The sequence below is a fragment of the Chlorocebus sabaeus genome, chromosome 4 (genome assembly GCF_047675955.1).
Source record: "Chlorocebus sabaeus isolate Y175 chromosome 4, mChlSab1.0.hap1, whole genome shotgun sequence".
Taxonomy (NCBI): Eukaryota; Metazoa; Chordata; class Mammalia; order Primates; family Cercopithecidae; genus Chlorocebus; species Chlorocebus sabaeus.
This window is the reverse complement of record NC_132907.1, coordinates 41,912,151-41,931,517: the sequence shown is the minus strand read 5'-3', so window position 1 is coordinate 41,931,517 and position 19,367 is coordinate 41,912,151. Positions and strand designations below refer to the sequence as shown.

General features: G+C 39.5%; 1 pseudogene; it reads left to right on the top strand.

Moving 5' to 3' along the window:
* The first annotated feature begins 6,831 nt into the window (after positions 1 to 6,831).
* Positions 6,832 to 7,774, top strand: LOC103221314 (small ribosomal subunit protein eS19 pseudogene; annotated as a pseudogene).
* The last annotated feature ends 11,593 nt before the right edge of the window (positions 7,775 to 19,367 follow it).

Below are 19,367 nucleotides of genomic sequence, written 5' to 3'. Positions count from 1 at the left end.
ATCTGGGCAGTGAGGAGAAACAAAAAAATCTGGACTTATGAAGCCTCTTGAAAGATGTAAAAACAAACAAACAAACAAAAAACCTATGTACATGTGTGTTTCATGTATGTATATACAGTTGTGCACTGCATAATGACATTTTGGTCAATGATATACTACATATACAATGGTAGTCCCATAAGATTACAATGGAGTTGAAAAATTCCTGTTGCCCAGTGACTTTGCAGCCATCTCCAAGTCGTAGCACAATGCATTACTCACATGTTTGTGGTGAGGCTGGTGTAAACAAACCTACTGTGCTTTCAGTCCTTTGAAAGTATAGCACATACAATTATGTGTAGTAGATAATAATGACAATAAGCAACTATGCTCCTGGTTTATGTATTTACTATGCTATACTTTTTATTGGTATTTTACCATGTACATCATCTACTTATGAAAAAATGTTAACTGTAAAACAGCTTCATGCAGGTCGTTCAGGAGGTATTCCAGAAGGTATTGTTCCCATAGGGGATGACAGCTCCATGCGTGGTATTGCTCCTGAAGACCGTCCAGTGGCACAAAATGTGGAGGTGGGAGACAGTGATATTGATGATCCTGAACCCTATGTAAGCCTAGGCTGACGTATGTGTGTGGTCTTAGTTTTTAACAAAATAAAAGGAAAATTAAGTAAAAAAATTAAATAGAAGAAAATGTATAGAACGAAAACATAAAGAAAGAAAATACTTTTGTATAGCTGTGCACTGTTTGAGTTTTAAGCTAAGTGTTACAAAAGCATCAAAAGTTTAAAAAATTAAAAATTTTATAAAGCAAAATACAGTAAGCTAAGGTTAATTTATTCTCAAAGAAAGAAAAATATCTTTTGGAAATTTAGTGTAGCCTAAGTGTACAGTGTTTATAATGTCTACGGTAGTGTACAGTAATGTCCTAGGCCTTCACATTCACTCAACACTCACTCACTGACTCACCTAGAGCAACTTCCAGTCCTGCAAGCCATTCACAGTAAATATCCCATATAGATATCCCACTTCTTATCTTTTTCTTTTTCTTTTTTTTAAGACAAAGTCTCACTCTTGTCCCCAGGCTGGAGTGCAATGGCGTGATCTTGGCTCACTGCAACCTCTGCCTCCCGGGTTCAAGCGATTCTCCTGCCTCAGCCTCCCAAGTAGCTGGGATTACAGGCACCTGCCACCACACTTGGCTAATTTTTGTATTTTTAGTAGAGACGGGGTTTCAATATGTTGGCCAGGCTGATCTCGAACTCCTGACGTCAGGTGATCCGCCCGCCTTGGCCTCCCAAAGTGCTGGGATTACAGGCATGAGCCACAGCCCTCAACCCACTTCTTATCTTTTATACTGTATTTTTTACTGAACCTTTTCTATGTTTGGCTATGTTTAGATACACCAATATTTCCCACTGTGTTACAACTGCCTACAGTATTCAGTACAGAAACATGCTGTACAGGTTTGAAGCCTAGGAGCAATAGGTTATGCCATATAGCCTAGGTAATAGTGGGCTATACCATCTAGGTTTGTGAAAGTATACTCTATAATGTTCACACAACAACAAAATCACTGAAAGATGTATTTCTCAGAATGTATCCCCATCATTATCATTAAGTAACATACACAAATCTAGTTTGTTTGAAGATAGCTTTTGCTAATTTAACCCTCAAATATAATGTTTTTATACAATGTCCAAGCACATAAGTATTATCATTTTGGAGATGGGAATAAATTACGTGATTATCAAGAATTTCTCCAATATAGCAACATAGCAACTATCACAGTTCTTGCTTAAATGATTGTCATATGTGACCATTAGCGTCTGTGAAGTAGAGTTGGTGAAGTGCTGAGTGTGGTAGGAGGGTGTTTTAAGGAACTCTAGATCCTAGAGCAGTCCATCTTCTGGGTGAAGTCACCTGGCTTAGAGTAATCTTGACCGTATTCAAACCACACTTATCTGGTAATACTCTTTCGGCATTCCATGAAGAAAAGTATCACTGAAAGCAAAGCACCCACTGCCATGAGACAAACCAGTGCTTCAACCACAGTGGAAGAGAATGAAAATCCATCAAGGAAAAAGATGTGATGCCTACTAAGAAGGCATGAATCTAAAGTTCACAGATGTACAAGGTGTGCTCTGAGCAAGGTGACCCTTCTTAATCTCCAACCATTCTGTTCTAACACGTGCTAAAACCGCAACTGTATTCCTGTTGCGAGTAGGACCTATGTTGTTAAATGACAACAGTTTTCCACAAGGACTCACCTGGGTCTGGTTCTAGTTCTGGCTCCACCCAGACTAGATCATCTTAAGTTTTCCATGAAAATGTTGCCAGTGCTTAGAAAATAGGTAGCATAATAGTGAGGCTATAAAGAAAGAAAAGCCAAAAGAGTTCCCAGTTGCAGTATCTCCTCCTAGGGTTTGTCTAGGTTATGAGCCAAATAAATTGGAGGCCTCTAATTCAGAGGGCAGGAAATGAAGAGAGTTTGTTCTTCTAAGAAAAATAGTATCAAATTCTTCCTGTGCATATTTTAAAAATAAATATTTTGTTTGCTTATGATGATTTAAGTGCCTTTCACTATATTCTTTTGGAACAACCCTTACCGTGAGCTGAGCCACCTTTGCACCAATAAACCTCAGTGCTCTGGCACACTGTGTTTTCTCAGAGTTTCAGTATGGGTGGCCAGGGAGCAATGCATCACTGGGTTCAATCTAGGGTAAGATCTACTAGCGCTGGTTGGAGCCCCAAGATTGGAGGTCACATTCTTTCAGTTTAGAAACGCTGTGGGCAAATCTCAAGGGGAGGGGCATCAAAGAATCACCCGGTGGGCGTTGATGCTTCTGAAATTCCCCATTCTCCACCAGCACAGTATAAAAGGAGTGAAGCCAAACCTTGGGGGAATATACCAGGGATCTGAATAAGTGCACAAATCTAGGTTCCCTGCCCATCAGCACTCTCAGAGCCACAAAGCAAGGTCTCATTGAATTCCAGCATTCCTTGGATGCCTTCTGTGAGCCAGGGTAGATGCTGAGGAGAAAGACAAATGAAGAGTGATGGGGTGGGTCCCTAGCCACAAAAAGCTCACCACCTAAAAGATTTTCTCACATGTTTTGTTTAACAGTTTTATAGTTTTTTAGCTCTGACATTTAGATCTATGACCTATTTGGGGTTAATTTCTGTTTATGATGTGATGTAAGGGTCGACGTTCACTTCTTTGTGCACACCTAGACAATTGCTTCAGTGTCATTTATTGAAAAAATCACCCTTTTTACATTGGATTGCCTTGATACCTTTTCTTAAATCAATTGACTATATATGCATGAGTCTATTTCTAGATTTTTTATTCTGTTCCATTGATTTTTTTTAACTTATAAAGAAAAGAGGTTTAATTGACTGACAGTTCCTACATGGCTGGGGAGGCCTCAGGAAACTTTCAATCATGGCAGAACAGGAAGCAGACATGTCTTACACGGCAGCAGGCAAGAGAGAGCATGTGAAGGAGAAACTGCCAAACCATCAGATCTTGTGAGAATTCACTCACTATTCCACGTGAGAACAGCATGCGGAAACCACCCTCAAAATCAAATTGCCTCCCACCAGTTCCTTCCCTTGACACGTAAGGATTATGGGGATTACAATTTGAGATGAGATTTGGGTGGGAACACAGAGCCAAACCATATCATTCTGCTCCTGGCCCCTCCCAAACATCACATTCTTTTTACTCTTCAAAACCAATCATGCCTTCCCAACGGTTCCCCCAAAGTCTTAATTCATTCCAACGTTAACCCAAAAGTCCAAGTCCAAAATATCATCTGAGACAAGGCAAGTTCCTTCTACCTAGGAGCCTGTAAAATAAAAAGCAAGTCAGTTACTTCCAAGATACAATGGGGTTACGGGCATTGGATAAATGCTTCCATTCCAAATAGGATATATGAGCCAAAACGAAGGGGCTACAGGCCCCATGCAAGTCTGAAATCCAGAAGGGCAGTCATTAATCTTTTGTTGTTCTTGTTGGAAGACAGAGTCTCAATTTTTTTGTCTTTACATCAAGACTACACCATCTTAGTTACTGTAGCTTTATCATAAGTCTTGAAATTAGGTTAAGTCTTCCAATTTTGTTCATCTTTTTCAAAATTATTCTGTTTTTTTCTAGATCCTCTGCATTTTCACATAAAGTTTATAATGATCTTGTCCAAAAAAAAAAATTCTACTGGTATTTTGACTAGGTTTGAGTTTAATTTGTGTCAATGGTGGAAAATTAACATCCTAATATTGACCATTGCTGTTTGTGAACATACAGAATTACTTTTCAGCTCCTATACCTGTGTCTTCCATCTTTCTAAGTATTTTTCTGGGGCTTTGAAAACACAATATCTCTAATAGACTCTGCTGTATAACATGCAGTATTCAGAAAATAAATTATGTGTAATAAAGGCCAAAATTAATACTACCCAAGAAGTGGTGTGAAAATATATTATGTTTTATAACAAGTAACAGAAAACTAAGGTTGTTTCTGTGCTGATGTGCTTTTTTACTAAGAGATTTTTTTTTTACTGATATGCTGTAAAGTCTTTATGTTTTTCTTCTCTTTGAATTGCAGAAATAATTTGTCTAGTTTCACTTTTACTTGAAGGATATTCACCTTCATTTTCAGTCTTTCAGTCCCTAACAGGGTAGATCCTCTGCTTTAACATAAACTGTTAGCAAAATTTGATCCCTGAATAGTAGAAAATGGTGAAAACCTCAAGACTCCACATCTAGATTCTTCCTCATGGATATAAGGAAAAAGTATCTCTCTTTGGATGCACTTGAGTATGACATAAGGCTAGAATTTATATTCAACAGTCCATGTAACATAGACCCTAAGAGTCAGAAAGGATACCCACCATAACTAGCCTAGAGAGCAATCTGTTGAAAACCAGTGAAAACTAAACCCTGTTAATAGATATTAGGACAGGTTTCCCTGTGCAAGCTCAAGTGCCTCACAGGAAAAGGCTGAACTTCCATGAAATTTTAATAGCTATGAAGTTGCTTCAACTGGCCACACTTCCACTTTCTGAATTCCTAGTAGCCTCAGGCAGTTCTTCCTGCTTCCCAGAGACCATCCTTGGAGTACCATCTCCCCACCCCCAGAACTGTTCCATGCTTCCAGTATTTCACTCCAACAAATCCTAAAACTACAGGCTTTCTGTGCTAAGAAGGATCTTAGAAACCATCTATTCCAATCCCCTTGTTTTACAAGCAGGAAAACAGGCCTAGGAGCATAAAATACTAGGCAAAGTCATATACCATATCATGCTAATGCAGAAATTGTAGTAGAACTCAAGTTCTCTGTCATTTGCTGACTTCAAGAGCTGCCACAGAATACGGCATCATAGAAAATAGTTTTAGGTACTAATTATCCTGGGGCAGCTCTATTTTTTTCTTTCTAATTACAGAATTGATACACAAAAAATTATATTTTATAATTTTTAAATAATGTAAATTATATAAAAGTTACTTTGGGTCCCACAGTACCTTACTCCCCTCTCCTGATGTACTTTTATTCTCAGATTGGTGTGTATCTTTCTCCCTGTGCATTTATATATAGGTAACTTTTTTGCACAAGCAAATATTTGATTTAGCCATTTCTGTGAATATTTAGACATAAGGCACTAGCACTTCAGAAACTAATGCCAAATAGATTACATTTTTAAGTAGTGAACACTCTGGTGGTCACTGATATCCGCTGTTTAAATTTTTATGTATTTATTTATTTATTTTGAGACAGAGTTTCGCTCTTGTCGCCCAAGCGATTCTTCCACCTCAGCCTCCTGAGTAGCTGGGATTACAGGCGCCCACCACCACGCCTGGCTAATTTTTATATTTTTTGGTAGAGACAGGGTTTTGCCATGTTGGCCAGGCTGGTCTCGAGCTCCCAACCTCAGGTGATCAGCCCACCTCAAATTCCCAAAGTGCTGGGATTACAGGCATGAGCCACCATGCTCAGCTAAATTTTTTTTTTTTTTTTTTTTTTTTTTTTTTTTTTTTTTTTTTTTTTTTTTTTTTGAGACGGAGTCTCGCTCTGTCACCAGGCTGGAGTGCGGTGGCGCAATCTCCACTCACTGCAAGCTCCGCCTCCCGGGTTCACGCCATTCTCCTGCCTCAGCCTCCCGTGTGGCTGGGACTACAGACGCCCGCCACCGCGCCCGGCTAATTTTTGTATTTTTAGTAGAGACGGGGTTTCACCGTGTTAGTCAGGATGGTCTCGATCTCCTGACCTCGTGATCCGCCCATCTCGGCCTCCCAAAGTGCTGGGATTACAGGCTTGAGCCACCGCGCCCGGCGCTAAATTTTTTTTAAAACGACAAATAAAAATTGTGTATATTTGTGAGGTATAATGTGATGTTTTAATATGTGTACATTGAATTTATGTTAATGGGAGAAATTAAATTAAGCTAATTAACATATTCATCACCTCACATTTTTTTTGGTGAAAACATTTAAGATCTACTCCCTTAGCAATTTTTTAGTATACAGCATATGCTGTATATAATTTTTTAATATAATCAGCATGCCACATATTAGATAATTTCACGTTTAAGAATTCCAATAAAATTTTGCTTTAATTTCTGCATATAATTTTGTTTTTGAGGTGTTGTATTAGTCTACTATCATGCTACTATAAGGATATACGCAAGTATGTGTAATTATAAATTACCTGAGTATGGGTAATTTATAAAGGAAAGAGGTTTAATGAACTCACAGTTCCACTAGGCTGGGGAGGCCTCACAGTCATGGCAGAAGGCGAATGAAGAGCAAAGGCACATCTTATATGGCAGCTGTCAAGACAGTGTGTGCAGGGGAACTGCCCTTTATAAAACAATCAGATCCCTTTCCCCTGGCTGGCAGCACGGTGGCCGCACAATGCCTGGAGATACTGTAAAGAACATGAACCAGCAGGAGTTCATCAGAGCTCTGGCAGCCTTTCTCCAAAAGTCCAGGAAGCTGAAAGTCCTTGGATGGGTGGACACCGTCAAGCTGACCAAGCACAAAGAGCTTCCTCCCTATGATGAAAACTGGTTCTACACATGAGCTGCTTCCACAGCACAGCACCTGTACCTACAGGGTGGTGCTGGGGTTGACTCCATGATCAAGATCTATGGGGGACATCAGAGTAAAAGCGTCATGCCCAGCCACTTCAGCCAAGGCTCCAAGAGAATGGCCCACTGGGTCCTCCAAGCCCTGGAGGGGCTGAAAATGGTGGAAAGGACCAAGACGGGGGATGCAAACTGACACCTCAGGGACAAGAGATCTGGACAGAATCACCAGGCAGGTGGTAGCTGCCAACAAGAAGCATTAGAACAGTACAGGAAAAATTCACCCCCATGATTCAATTACCTCCCATGACATGTGGGAATTACGGGAGCTACAATTCAAGATGAGATTTGAGTGGCGACACAGCCACACCATATCAGATGTTTTTAATCAAAAAATGTTGCCAAGTGCCATGGCTCAAGCCTGTAATCCCAGCACTTTGGGAGGCCGAGGCGGGCAGATTACTTGAGGTCAGAAGTTTGAGACCAGCCTGGCCAACATGGTGAAATCCTATCTCTACTAAAAATTAAAAAATTTGCCTGGTACGATGGTGAGTGTCTGCAATTCCAGCTATTCGGGAGGCTGAGGCAAGAGAAAAGCTTGAACCCGGAGGCAGAGGTTGCAGTGAGCCAAGATCCTGCCACTGCACTCCAGCCTGGGTGACAGAAAGACTCAGTCTCAAGAAAAAAAAAAAAAAAGTTATAACTGCCTATTGTTGGTAAATTCAGTTTGCCTGTCTGTGTGGTGGCTTGCCATATTGGAAATCTGCCCCATTACCAAAGTGTGGCAGATGATCTGTTATCCACTCAACACTGTATCTTCCTCTTTCTATGCTCTGCTCACATCACAAGGGAGAAGCTCAGAAACACATTTCCCAGAATCCCCTATAACTATGGTTCTAAGTTAAATTTTGTTCATGAAAAGAACTCCCTCAAGACTCAGATGGCAATAGAGAAGTTATTTTTCTCCAGCAGTTACTGCAGACATGTGGGCAAATGGAAGAAGACGGGAGCCTATAGCAGTTACTGAGAAAGCTCCTGAAAATCACCTGCTGCCCAACTTGTAAAAAGCCTCATGAAGAGCAAGGATATGAATGAAAGACTATTTGAAAGATAGAAATTCCAACGATTTTTCTGGACACAGGTTTAATTCCTGGATCAAGTGAGGCTGTCATCACCGACATCCCATTGTCCAGTTGTCTCTCCCAATCCATCTTTAGATTCTCTTTTCTTAAAGTTTGTTTTGATTCAATGTCCTTTCAGTTAATCTTGGGGCAGCACTGTAAATCCCATTCTGGTATTTTCTTAGGGATATTGCTGAGGGCACTGTTTCCTATATAAAGAGTCATTGAGAAATTTCTTTCAGAAATAATAGCTGAAGGAAATATTTGCAGAGATAAGAGACTGGTGGATTAATCAATTAACAAGTCACTTTGGTTGGTAGGAAAACCAGAGTTAAACTTTCACTCAATTATCAGAAACTGTGTAGGTTTCAATGGCTCATCTGTATAGCATCTTCCTGGGTTTTCACCTTCTATATTAATTTGTTCTTTTTCTGCCCACATTTTTAGATTTATTTATACCTTCCCATTTCATTATGTATACACTGGTATTTTTCCTAACTTGCCTAATTAAATACATATTTTAAAAATAAGTTTAAAAAAAAATACATGTCCATCTGGACATGGTGGTTGACACCTGTAATCCCAGCACATTGGGAGGCCATGGTGGTGGGCAGGGGTGGGTGGTGGGATGGCTTGAGTCCAGGAGTTCGAAACCATTCTGGGCAACATGGCAAAACCTCTTATCTACATTGTGTACAAAAATTAGCTGGGCGTGGTGGCATGCACCTTTAGTCCCAGCTACTCGGGAGGCTGAGGTGGGAGGATCAACTGTGCGCCCAGGAGGTTAAGGTTGCAGTGAGCCAAAATCATACCACTGCAGTCCAGCGCAGACAAGAGAGTGAGACCCTGTCTCAAAAATACATAAACAAACAAATAAAGAATACAAGAAGACCAAGCTTCCTCAGACCTCATCAGCCTGCAGGTGCAAGGGATGACTTGAACAATAGCTAAAAGATTACTGGTTTATAGTCCCATTTTTTAATAAAAGTCCTTGGGTTCCTATAAAACCTGCCTTCTCTACTCCCCTCCAACCAAATGTTTCTGGAAGTCCTCAGTGGGTGTTTCACATGCACACCCATCTGTTCTATCAGGCATCACCATGGTAGCTGAACTTCATAGATATGTATTTCTTCCCTCAAGTAACAGTCCTAGATGAGTGCTCATGTCAGCAGAGCAACTCATCTCTTTGTCGTCATTCAGGATCCTAAGCTGATGCTACTCTGTCATTTTCAACATGTGACTTTCAAGGTTGCCCTGAGTGTCAACATTCCAATCAAGTGAAGACAGTAAAACATTTCCTTTTAATTTAAAGGCATAGAAAAACATGTGTGAGAAATTTTTATGAGTCAAGCCTGTACGTGGAATACATCATTTATGCTCACAAACCACTGGAGAGAACTTAGTCACATGGCCATATGCAACTACAAGGGAGGCTGGGAAATGTAGTGTGCTCATATATCAGGAAGAAGAGAAGGGATTCTGGTAGATAGCTAGTGGTTTCCTCTACAGTATATCTTCTTCTAGTCTTTTTGCAATATTGTTTCCACAAAATTATGATCATATTGCATTCTGCTATATTCATTTAAAATTATATTCAGCATCATTTCCCTGTCATAAAATTGTCTTCAAAAACCATTTTAAAAATAATATATTATTTCATCTCATATATACCAGAACTTACTTACCTACTCTCCTCCTGTTGGATATTTACCTTCTTTCCAATTTTGGGGTTAATAAATGAAGCTGAAATTTGAATATTACATGTCAGTTTTTTGTTTTTTGGTGTTTTTTTTGAGACGTAATCTCACTCAGTTGCCTAGGCTGGAGTGCAGTGGCACAATCTCAGCGCACTGCAACCTCCGCCTCCTGGGTTCATGCAGTTCTCCTGCCTCAGCCTCCTGAGTAGCTGGGAGTACAGGCGCACACCACTACACCCGGCTAATTTTGTACTTTTGGTAGAGATGGGGCTTCACCACATTGGTCAGACTGGTCTTGAACTCCTGACCTCGTGATCCGCCCACCTCGCCCTCCCAAAGTGCTGGGATTATAGGCGTGAGCCACTGTACCTGGCCTACATATCAGTTTTTAGCAGCTTCCCTAAAACTTTTCTTAGGATGGATTCCTGCAAGTGGAAGTATAGGGACAAAGGATATATACATGTAAAAAGGCTGTTTAATTTCTGTTCCATTTGGTGAATGGAGTGGCAGGGATTGAGGGGATGAGCTAGGCCTGTTTAGTCACACTGGGGTATGGAGTAGGAGATTTCTCTTTTCAACCATCAACGCTCTAGGTTTCAGGGGCCCCACCTGGAAGGCTCTCACCAATGCTGATCTGAAGGGCATCTATGCAGATCCTCAGCACAGACTACGTATAATATTCACTCAAATGAAAACTGAATGGTCCACAGACACGCTTTGCTCCCAAATGATTCCTGGATGTTAGCAATAGATATACTCAATCTACTAGAGGCTGGAGCCCACTCCATTCCTACCCACAAAATCTCTCCAGGTCCTACTGTGCCTTGACCTTGCCATATACATTTTCAAGGATTTTTCAAATTTGGGGAAATTTGCATTTTACTTACCAGTTGAGCATCCCAAACTCAAAAATTCAAAATCCAAAATGCTCCAATGAGCATTTGCCTTGGATGTCTCTTGTCAGTACTGGAAAAGTTGCAGCTTTTGGAGCATTTCAGATTTTAAATTTTCAGATTTGGAATAATCGACCTGTCCTTGTAAGCTGCTTCAAACTCCCTTTCCAATGCATTGGTCTACAAATAAGTAAATAAGAAAAATTACATTGTGTAGGATAGGAAGCAGCAAACTACAGTCTCCACGTCAAATCTGGTCTGCAGCCTGATTTTGTAAATAAAGTTTTATTGAAATACTGCCATATTTATTCATTTCCATATTGTCCATGGCTGCTTTCTTTTACAACTGCAAAGCTGAGTAGTTGTGATAGAGGCCTATGGCCTCCAAGTTTAAAATATTTTCTGTCTGGCCCTTTATAGGAAAAGGTTGCTGACCTGTTCACCAGAATTAGGCTACAACAACCAAACTAGGGTCTGTACACACATACACCCCTATTTGTTTGATGAGTTTGTTCAGCTCCATATAACTTCCTTATTTTACTTATGAATGTCTTATGCTATATTAATGCAACATTAATACATCTGGCCTTCATAACTTCAGACCTTGCCATAATTAGTTTTAAGTTTCACTCCTCTCCTCATTCAATTTTGATTCACAATTTATGAACACACACTATTACCCAAATTAATAATGAACACGCAAAGTGGTATTTTTCTCTCTGGAAATGAAAGACAAGTATTTTCAAATGCTTGGTGAGCAGCACTATTGATATTTCTCTTTCTCTTATTCCAAGTAAATATTATGCTGCGTCTGTGTGGTCATAGCCATTTCCATCACAAAAGACTCTACAAACCCAGGATTACCTCATCCCAATAGAAACAAAGGGGAAAAGGGAATTAGGCTGAAGGGAATGCTAAAGTAAAACCATCTTCAGCAATTTCAAAGGAACTCAGAAATAACAAAGTATATTTCTTTCAAGTAAATGTGTCCTTTTTTCAAAAGACTATTGTGGCAGTCCTAAAAATTGCCATTAAATGCAGAGGATAGAAAAGATCATTAAAATTAAAAATCAATTAAATTCTAAAATTTAACATATTTGCCTAAATCAAATTAAATCGCCCAAGAGAAAACACAGCCACTTAGGAAGTACATATAAAATTGCAAGATACTCCCATCTCCTAAACAGCTAGTTAATCACTGTTTTCCAACTGACGTAACAAGGATGTGCTTGCGTGTATTATTTACAAGACTAAATACATGATTAATAAAAAGACGTAGTTTAAAACACCCTCTTTTAATGTTTTTGTTATACAAGTGGACCCGGATTTGTGATTAAAACTCGTCAGAGAAGCATGTGAAAAAGTGGTATGAATCATTACTGATTTCCTGCCTTGCCCCTTTCCAAAGAAACTCATCCTTTCCCCGAGTTGAAAACACATAAAAAGTTGACAGTTTTAAAACCATGTAGTAAGAAAGCAATTTGTTTTTTAAAAATGTTTTACTCTCTAATACAAAGCCTTCTTCCCTAAATGCTAATATGTCACTTAAGTCCTTCCTAGAGGTATAAACATGATTCATAGTTTAATATTGCTAGAGATAATTTTAGAAAGAACCCCTTTTGTTTAAATGAATGTGAAACCTTTTGCCAAGCCTTGAAACTGCTGCCTTTGTTGGTATGTTCACTTTTAAAAGGTGAGAGAGTTTTTGGTAGCCTTAACTAGAGTCTTGTACAAGGAAAAAAAAGAATGACTCAAGGATCTCAGGAGACTTTTTTACCCACATTACTGTGGTCCTACCGTTTGATGAAATCCAAGGGTTGTTCGAGTACAAAACAATTTTCAAATTCATGATGTTGAAAGACATGTCCATTTCCAAGCCTTCATATTCAGGAGTCCTTCCCAAACTAACATTCATCCTTTGTCTTTTTTCCTTTTCTTCCAGGTGCTCTGGGAATTAGCTATTGAGTTCATTTTCTCCCACCATTCCCAGCCCCATGACTACATACCCTTTATAAAGTGTAAACAATACCACTTTGGGGCAAAAGGTGAAGAAAATGTCTGTCTTTGGCCTCTCTGATCTACCCTTTTAATATGTCTTTTAACTTTGCTCTTTTCTTCCAGGAATCTAGCACCACATGCTGGGTTCTGTATTAGTTATTTATTTCTGTTTAACAAATTATCCAAAAACTTAATGACTTAAAACAATAATTATTTATTACCGCACACAATTTCTATGGACCAGGAACTTAGCTTGGTGGGTTCTACCTCAGAGTCCCTCAAAAGGCTAGAGTTAAAATGTCACCTGGGGTTACAGTCACTGAAGGTTGCATTGGGCTGAAGAATCCACTTCCCACATGGCTCACTCATATACTGCTAACTGGTGATGGTTACTGGCAGCAGGCCTCAGTTCCTTACCCCAAGAAACTATAGGACTGCTTGAGTGTCCTCATGAGATCGCAGCTGGCTTTCCCTAAAAGCGGTTGATCTGAGGGATCTCATAGAGTAAGGCAGAAGCCTCAATGTCTTTTGTGACCTCACCTTGGAAGTCACACTTAGGAGTCATTTCCACAATGTACTATTGGTTACCAAGGTAACCCTTATTCAAAATGGGAGAGAACAACACAGAGTGTGACTAACAGGAAGTGAGAATCACTGGGGGTCATCCTGGAGGTGACTACAGACCCTAATGGCCCAAGGTCTTCCACCCTGTCCCAGGCTGCCTTTGTCCTGGCTGTCCCCTCCAGATGGCCTCCCCAATGAAAGCAAATCTTTCATGAGTGTATTCTGTCAGTTCCCTATTCTTTACCAAGGTAACATTGCTGATCTGTTACTGAAATTTTGCTAATGTGCTCAGAGAATGCTGCAGGCGAAAAGTATAGCTTTTTGCACACATCTTCCTTCATCAGCAAATAAAAGAGTCAAGGCCTTGACTAAACACTGACTCTCATGGTGGAAGCATCAGGACTATTATAAACAGACAGGGAAATGTCCTATTATTTAGTCCTGGAAAATTTCACCATGTAGGCATATACCTGCTTCAACAACTCCTAAGTCTGAGTTTATAGGGACAATTTGGACAATAGGATTATTCTAGTCAGAACAAGTTTTTACTTCAGTTCTCTGACTATTCCCTGTGCACATTTATGCATCCTCAGAGCCTGGCAGAGACCACTCAACAAATACTAATCTTGTGAAAAAAGGAAGGTCTAGACAGACTTGATAGTATTGATAGAGATACACACCTGCTTCATAGAAACTCAAGAGGTACACCTTCAATAAAAAAGAACAAGGAAAAGTAAAAGAAAATCACTGAATACACTTTACATCAATGCAACCCAGTTACTATTAGAAAAGAACAATTAGAAGCAGAGCTCTGTAAAATTAAAAAAGGGAGAAATAGGATTACTTTTCTTAATCATTCAAGTTATTAATGATTAATCTTTCAAGTTATGTGTTTGAGATTAAAAACAAAAGAATTACAAACATAATTGTTAGTCAGAGACTAACCATAATCATTTCATTTACTGAGCATCTAACTTGGGCCATGTACACCATACATTATCAACACCTCTTTCAACAACCCTGCAGGACAGATAGGTATTAGGATCCTCGTTAGAAAAGGAAAAACGAACATGAAACAAATGGCTAGTTTAGTGATGCACAGCAGGGATTTAAACACAGGTTTGTCTGACTTCAAAGCACAACCTTTTTCTCCAATGCCACACTGTTGTCTTTAACAACAACAAAAAAAATCCAGGCTCCCTGACTACTAGCAATGGAAATTAAGGTAGCTCCTTGACTCCTCTATCATCTACCTGGGCTCCTGGGTGCAAGTATTATCAGATTGGCTCAGTGTCCAATCACAAGCCTGCCAGAGCCAGGGGCTTGATATGGTTCATTTCTAACTGTACAAAGTTCTTGAGGTGTGTGGAAAAAATACGATTAGGTTAAGGCTCACCTTAGTACTAAAGTCTGTAAATTGTGGGGATGTATACAATTTGAACGGACAAGGGTAGAGAAAAAACAATGAAATATTTACATTTATTTAAAAACAGTAAGTTAAATTTATTCTCCCCTCTATTGGTGTATAGATATACCCGAAGGATCCATTTTTCTGTACACCATGATTTTTTTATTCTATAGCAACATTCATCTCTATATGAGAGTTCCAAACTGTAATAAAGGACTTTAATGAGAAAGAGAAGAAAAGGAAATTATCCTCCATGCTCACATATGGCCACCAATCCCACAACCTTCCAAGAAAAAAAAATCACCTCTAAACTACAGATTTCGAGTTTTAAGAATGTTGGAAACAGTGTGCTGAATACCATCATCTGACTACTCAGTGCTGGACAACACTAAAATTCTAATGAAAGGAAAAAGCAAAAAAAAAAAAAAAAAGAAGAAATTCTTTTCAAGTGGATTACCATTAAACTTGTAAACTATTTGATCTTTCATTGAAATTGTACCTTTTTATTTCTTAAAATTTCATAGCTTTTGAAAGCATTTCTATTTTCTTTGCATATCATTGAAAACTTGTCTTAAAATTCAAGTTAGGTAAAATTTTAGTAATTTCCACATTTCAGCTTTGTACTGGCATTGTGGAGGATGCCAAGAACTCTAAGATGTGTCTCTTTCTTTCACAACCCTGGTTCTCAAATTTGAACAGGCGCCCGAATCACCTGGAGAGCTTAATTAAAATACAGAGTGCTACCCCCACTTCTGGAATTTCTAATTCTGCAAATCTAGGGTGGAATCTAAGAAATTACAGTTCTAACAAACTCTCAGGTGATGCTAATATTATGGTCCAGGGACCACATTTGGAGAAATTCTGCTGGAAAACTGAGTCTCCAGTCCTGGTAAAGAGGCAAGACAAAAACATGCATGAAGTAAAGGAATTGTGTACAGCAGTGTAAGCTCAGACACCATCTCAGAGGGACAATTGCTGTAAGAACTCTCAGGAGGGAGTAATACCACAGGCAGGAGTCATCAGAAAGGAAGTGAGACTTGGGCAGGTTCTCACTGAATGAGTAGGAAAACAAGGAAGAAAGACATCACAGACCAGTGTACATGTGTTGTGTTCACACAGCAACCAAGCCACCCTAAGGAGAGCTTCTCCACTGAACAGCGGTTTGAAAAAATATACTAGGGCAGTGCATGCAGAGAACCACCAAATAAGACTAAAGTATCAGTGGGCCTTAGGAACCACTGAAGGTTGTATAGTAGAAGGGTGATTGTTTCAGGGAAGATTTAGTGATGTTTTAGTGAGGATTAAAAACCAACAACATATACATTGGATTGGTACAGGGAGAAACCAGACAAAGGGAGGGTGCCAGCTGCATGGCAAATGCTATGATCCAGACAAAAGCTTGAGAGACGCTGAGGCAATGGAAATCCTAAGAGAGAGACAGACCAAAAAGGCAGAGAACTTAGTGACTTACCTGATATGAAGGCCAATGCAATGGAGAGAGAGGGGAGTCAAAGTTGACTGAGGTTATGAACCCTATGACTGGGAGGAAAAATATAACAAACATTTCATTCTGTTGAACTATGCCCAAGTAATTCTGCTGACAATATGATATCACAAGGTACTGACTTTTAGGGAGGAATGGGAGAGTCTATTTTGGCAAGTTTCAAACTTTCTCTAATCTTAACAGGGTCAGGATTTCAAGTCTGAATCTCATTTGTGTCCAAACCCACTTAAACTCTTTAATAAGTGATTTCCTGTTTTAAAGAGGAAAAACGTATATTTTCTAAATTATTCAAAGGGCTTAAATACTTCTTAGACATCAAACAAGTCTTAAGAAATAATATTTTGATGATTTAAGTAAAATTAAACAAAAACATATGGAATGAATTTCTTTCAAACATACATCATGTTTAGAAAGTGAGGGTAAGACTGCTTCATAAAATGAATTTGCTCTTCTATCAAACCCAAAATGGCTGAAAAACTCTTCAAACATTTAAAATTCATCCAGATTTGTCCTACCCTGACTTCGATGCTATTGAATATCAGAATCTTTCAAGGCCATTTTACTTTTTTAGTCAATGAATCATGACATTCGTTTCTACAAGATATAACATTTATGGACTGTTTTGACATGCGTATCTGCAAAATAAGAGAATTCAGTTAAATCAGTTGAATTCTCTGATGAGAGGTTCCATACACATCCAAGATTGCCCATTGCTGACAGTAACCTATGATCGTGGTTTTCACATTTGGCAAGAGAGACTGTTCTGAGCGAACCCTCCTCCCTGAGGAGCTATGAGGAAACTGACTAGCTTGCTAACTGTGGCCCACCTAGCATCTTCACCACCAACCTACACACACAGAGAGAGATTGAGACAGCAGCAAAGATATATTATGGCTTTTGTGTCATACTCATTGTACTTTCTTATTTCCTTTTAACAGAAACTCCATTACCTTCATCTTAGACTTTGGCATTCCGTAAACTCCGTAATTTATCTTCCCATACTCCTCATTGATTCTAGCCTTGTACTCTGTCAAAGCATGGCTCCTCCTCTGCAAAAATGCGTAATAATAGGCTATTCATTAGACAAACAAATCTGTAATTTCCTTTACACCTGAGCAGGAGAAGGAACTTCATGGGTCACTTGGGTCAGCCCCCTTATCATCAGCCAAGTGAAGAAAGCTCCCCTATGGGAGCTGGTCAGTAGCCAACCCAGGATTAGCGTGCAAGTCTGCTGATTTCCTATCCAATGTTTTCCCCTTTACACACACTATCTCTTGGACACCTGCTTTTTACAAATGACTGTATTTCTCCCACGTGACTCTTCTTTTCCTGAAAACAAAAAGGAACCATTTTCCTGGCTGGCTGATTGCTCATCATTTGCTCTCAACTTTCTGCAAAACTATCTTAGTTAAAACATTTATGGTCATCCTTGCTAGAGAACACTGAGGGCAGCGGAGATATTGTTGGTCAGAAGAGCACTTCCATGGTGTTCATATTTCATGATTTACTACTGCTGACTCAACTAATGCCTAAGGCCATATCTCTTTCACATAACTATGCTCAGTTTAGGATGGTGATTTGCAACCAGGGGATATTTCTGCCCCCCAGGGGACATTTGTCAAAATCTAAAGACATTTTTGGTTTTTACAACTGGAGCATCCTACTGGCATCTAGTGGGTAGAGGTTAGGAATGCTGCTAAACATCCTACAATGCATAAGACAGCTCCCTGTAACAGAATTATCCAGCCTCAAATGACAAGAAAGCCAAGTTTGAGGCCATGTGTTAGGAGAGGGGACTGGAGTAGACATCAATACAAGAATTTTGGTATATCTCTAGGTGTCAAGATAACAACTAGATCCTTCGGTCTTGGAGCATTCATTCAGTACCTATCATGTGCCAGGCATTAGTCTAGGTACTGCTGCCAAATGTATAATCTGATTGTCTTCCTGCCTAGATATTAGAAACATAGAATGCTGCAGCCCTGAAAGATTCCGACACAGTGAAAGATAAGCGTCTTCAGCCAGATGTGTTCCTAAGCCTGCCACATTACAGACAAATGCTGAACCTATTGGAAGGCATGGTGGGCTCACTCATTCCTGGGACAGCCATTTGGACCTGGTGGAGAACTTTCAAAGATGAATGCGGTGTCAGTGCCCTGAAGTCATCCAAGAACAACTAGACAGGCATCTGTAAAGAATGCTTTGCAAACTGAAAAACGGCCACGTGGTTTCTTTTGGTGCTGTTGTTCGTTGTTCTGCCAAGTGAAAAGCAAACGATGCTTTAAATATTTCAAGAAAGAAAAAGTTCCCTTTGATACTACATCTTATTCACTTTCACCAAAATGTCATCCTGTTAGGCTGGGTGCTCTCCGGGACATATTAAAAGCCTCTTTTATCAGTGTTATTTCTACTTTGAACACATTCCTTTAATTTAAGTCAGTATGGCTGGTTTGTATTAAAATATTGGAAAGGTTCTTAGGTTTCAGACTGATAGTAAATCCATAAAAAAAAAATGGCTTTTCCATTTCCGGGAAATCTAATTAAATGTTGTGAAAACAAATGTGCTCTGGTGTGGTATATAATGGAATAATATTAAAGAATAAATATTAGGTTTCTGTTGTCTGGTAAGCTCTTTGAACTCTGGAGAATGTGAGAAAAATACCTTCCCAAGCTAGGGATCTGGGAACATGGAGATACGGAATGACAAATGCTCTCTCAAAACTACTCCAGATTCTCCACGCCACAGAAACCTAAATCAAATTAAGGGAAGACCTCCTCTAACATAGCTCTCCTGCCAGGTGGCAAATTTTGTATCCAAGAGGTTTACTCCTTACAGTCCTACCAGAATCCTCAAGTGAAAAAAAAAAAAAAAAAAAAAGTGTGTCTCAACCCCTCCCCCACTACCATCGCCTCACACTCAATCCAACTTGGTAATGGTGGATCCCACCACAAGATGGCGGTCATAGTTTATCTTTGTTTTCAGTGCTTACCTCGACAAAATACTTGTGAGGCTCAGTGCTAGTGCTTCAGGGGTCTCTTTGAAAGCATATGGGGTGTTGCAGTACTCCGTAAAGGAACATTGGTTCCTTTCTTCCCAG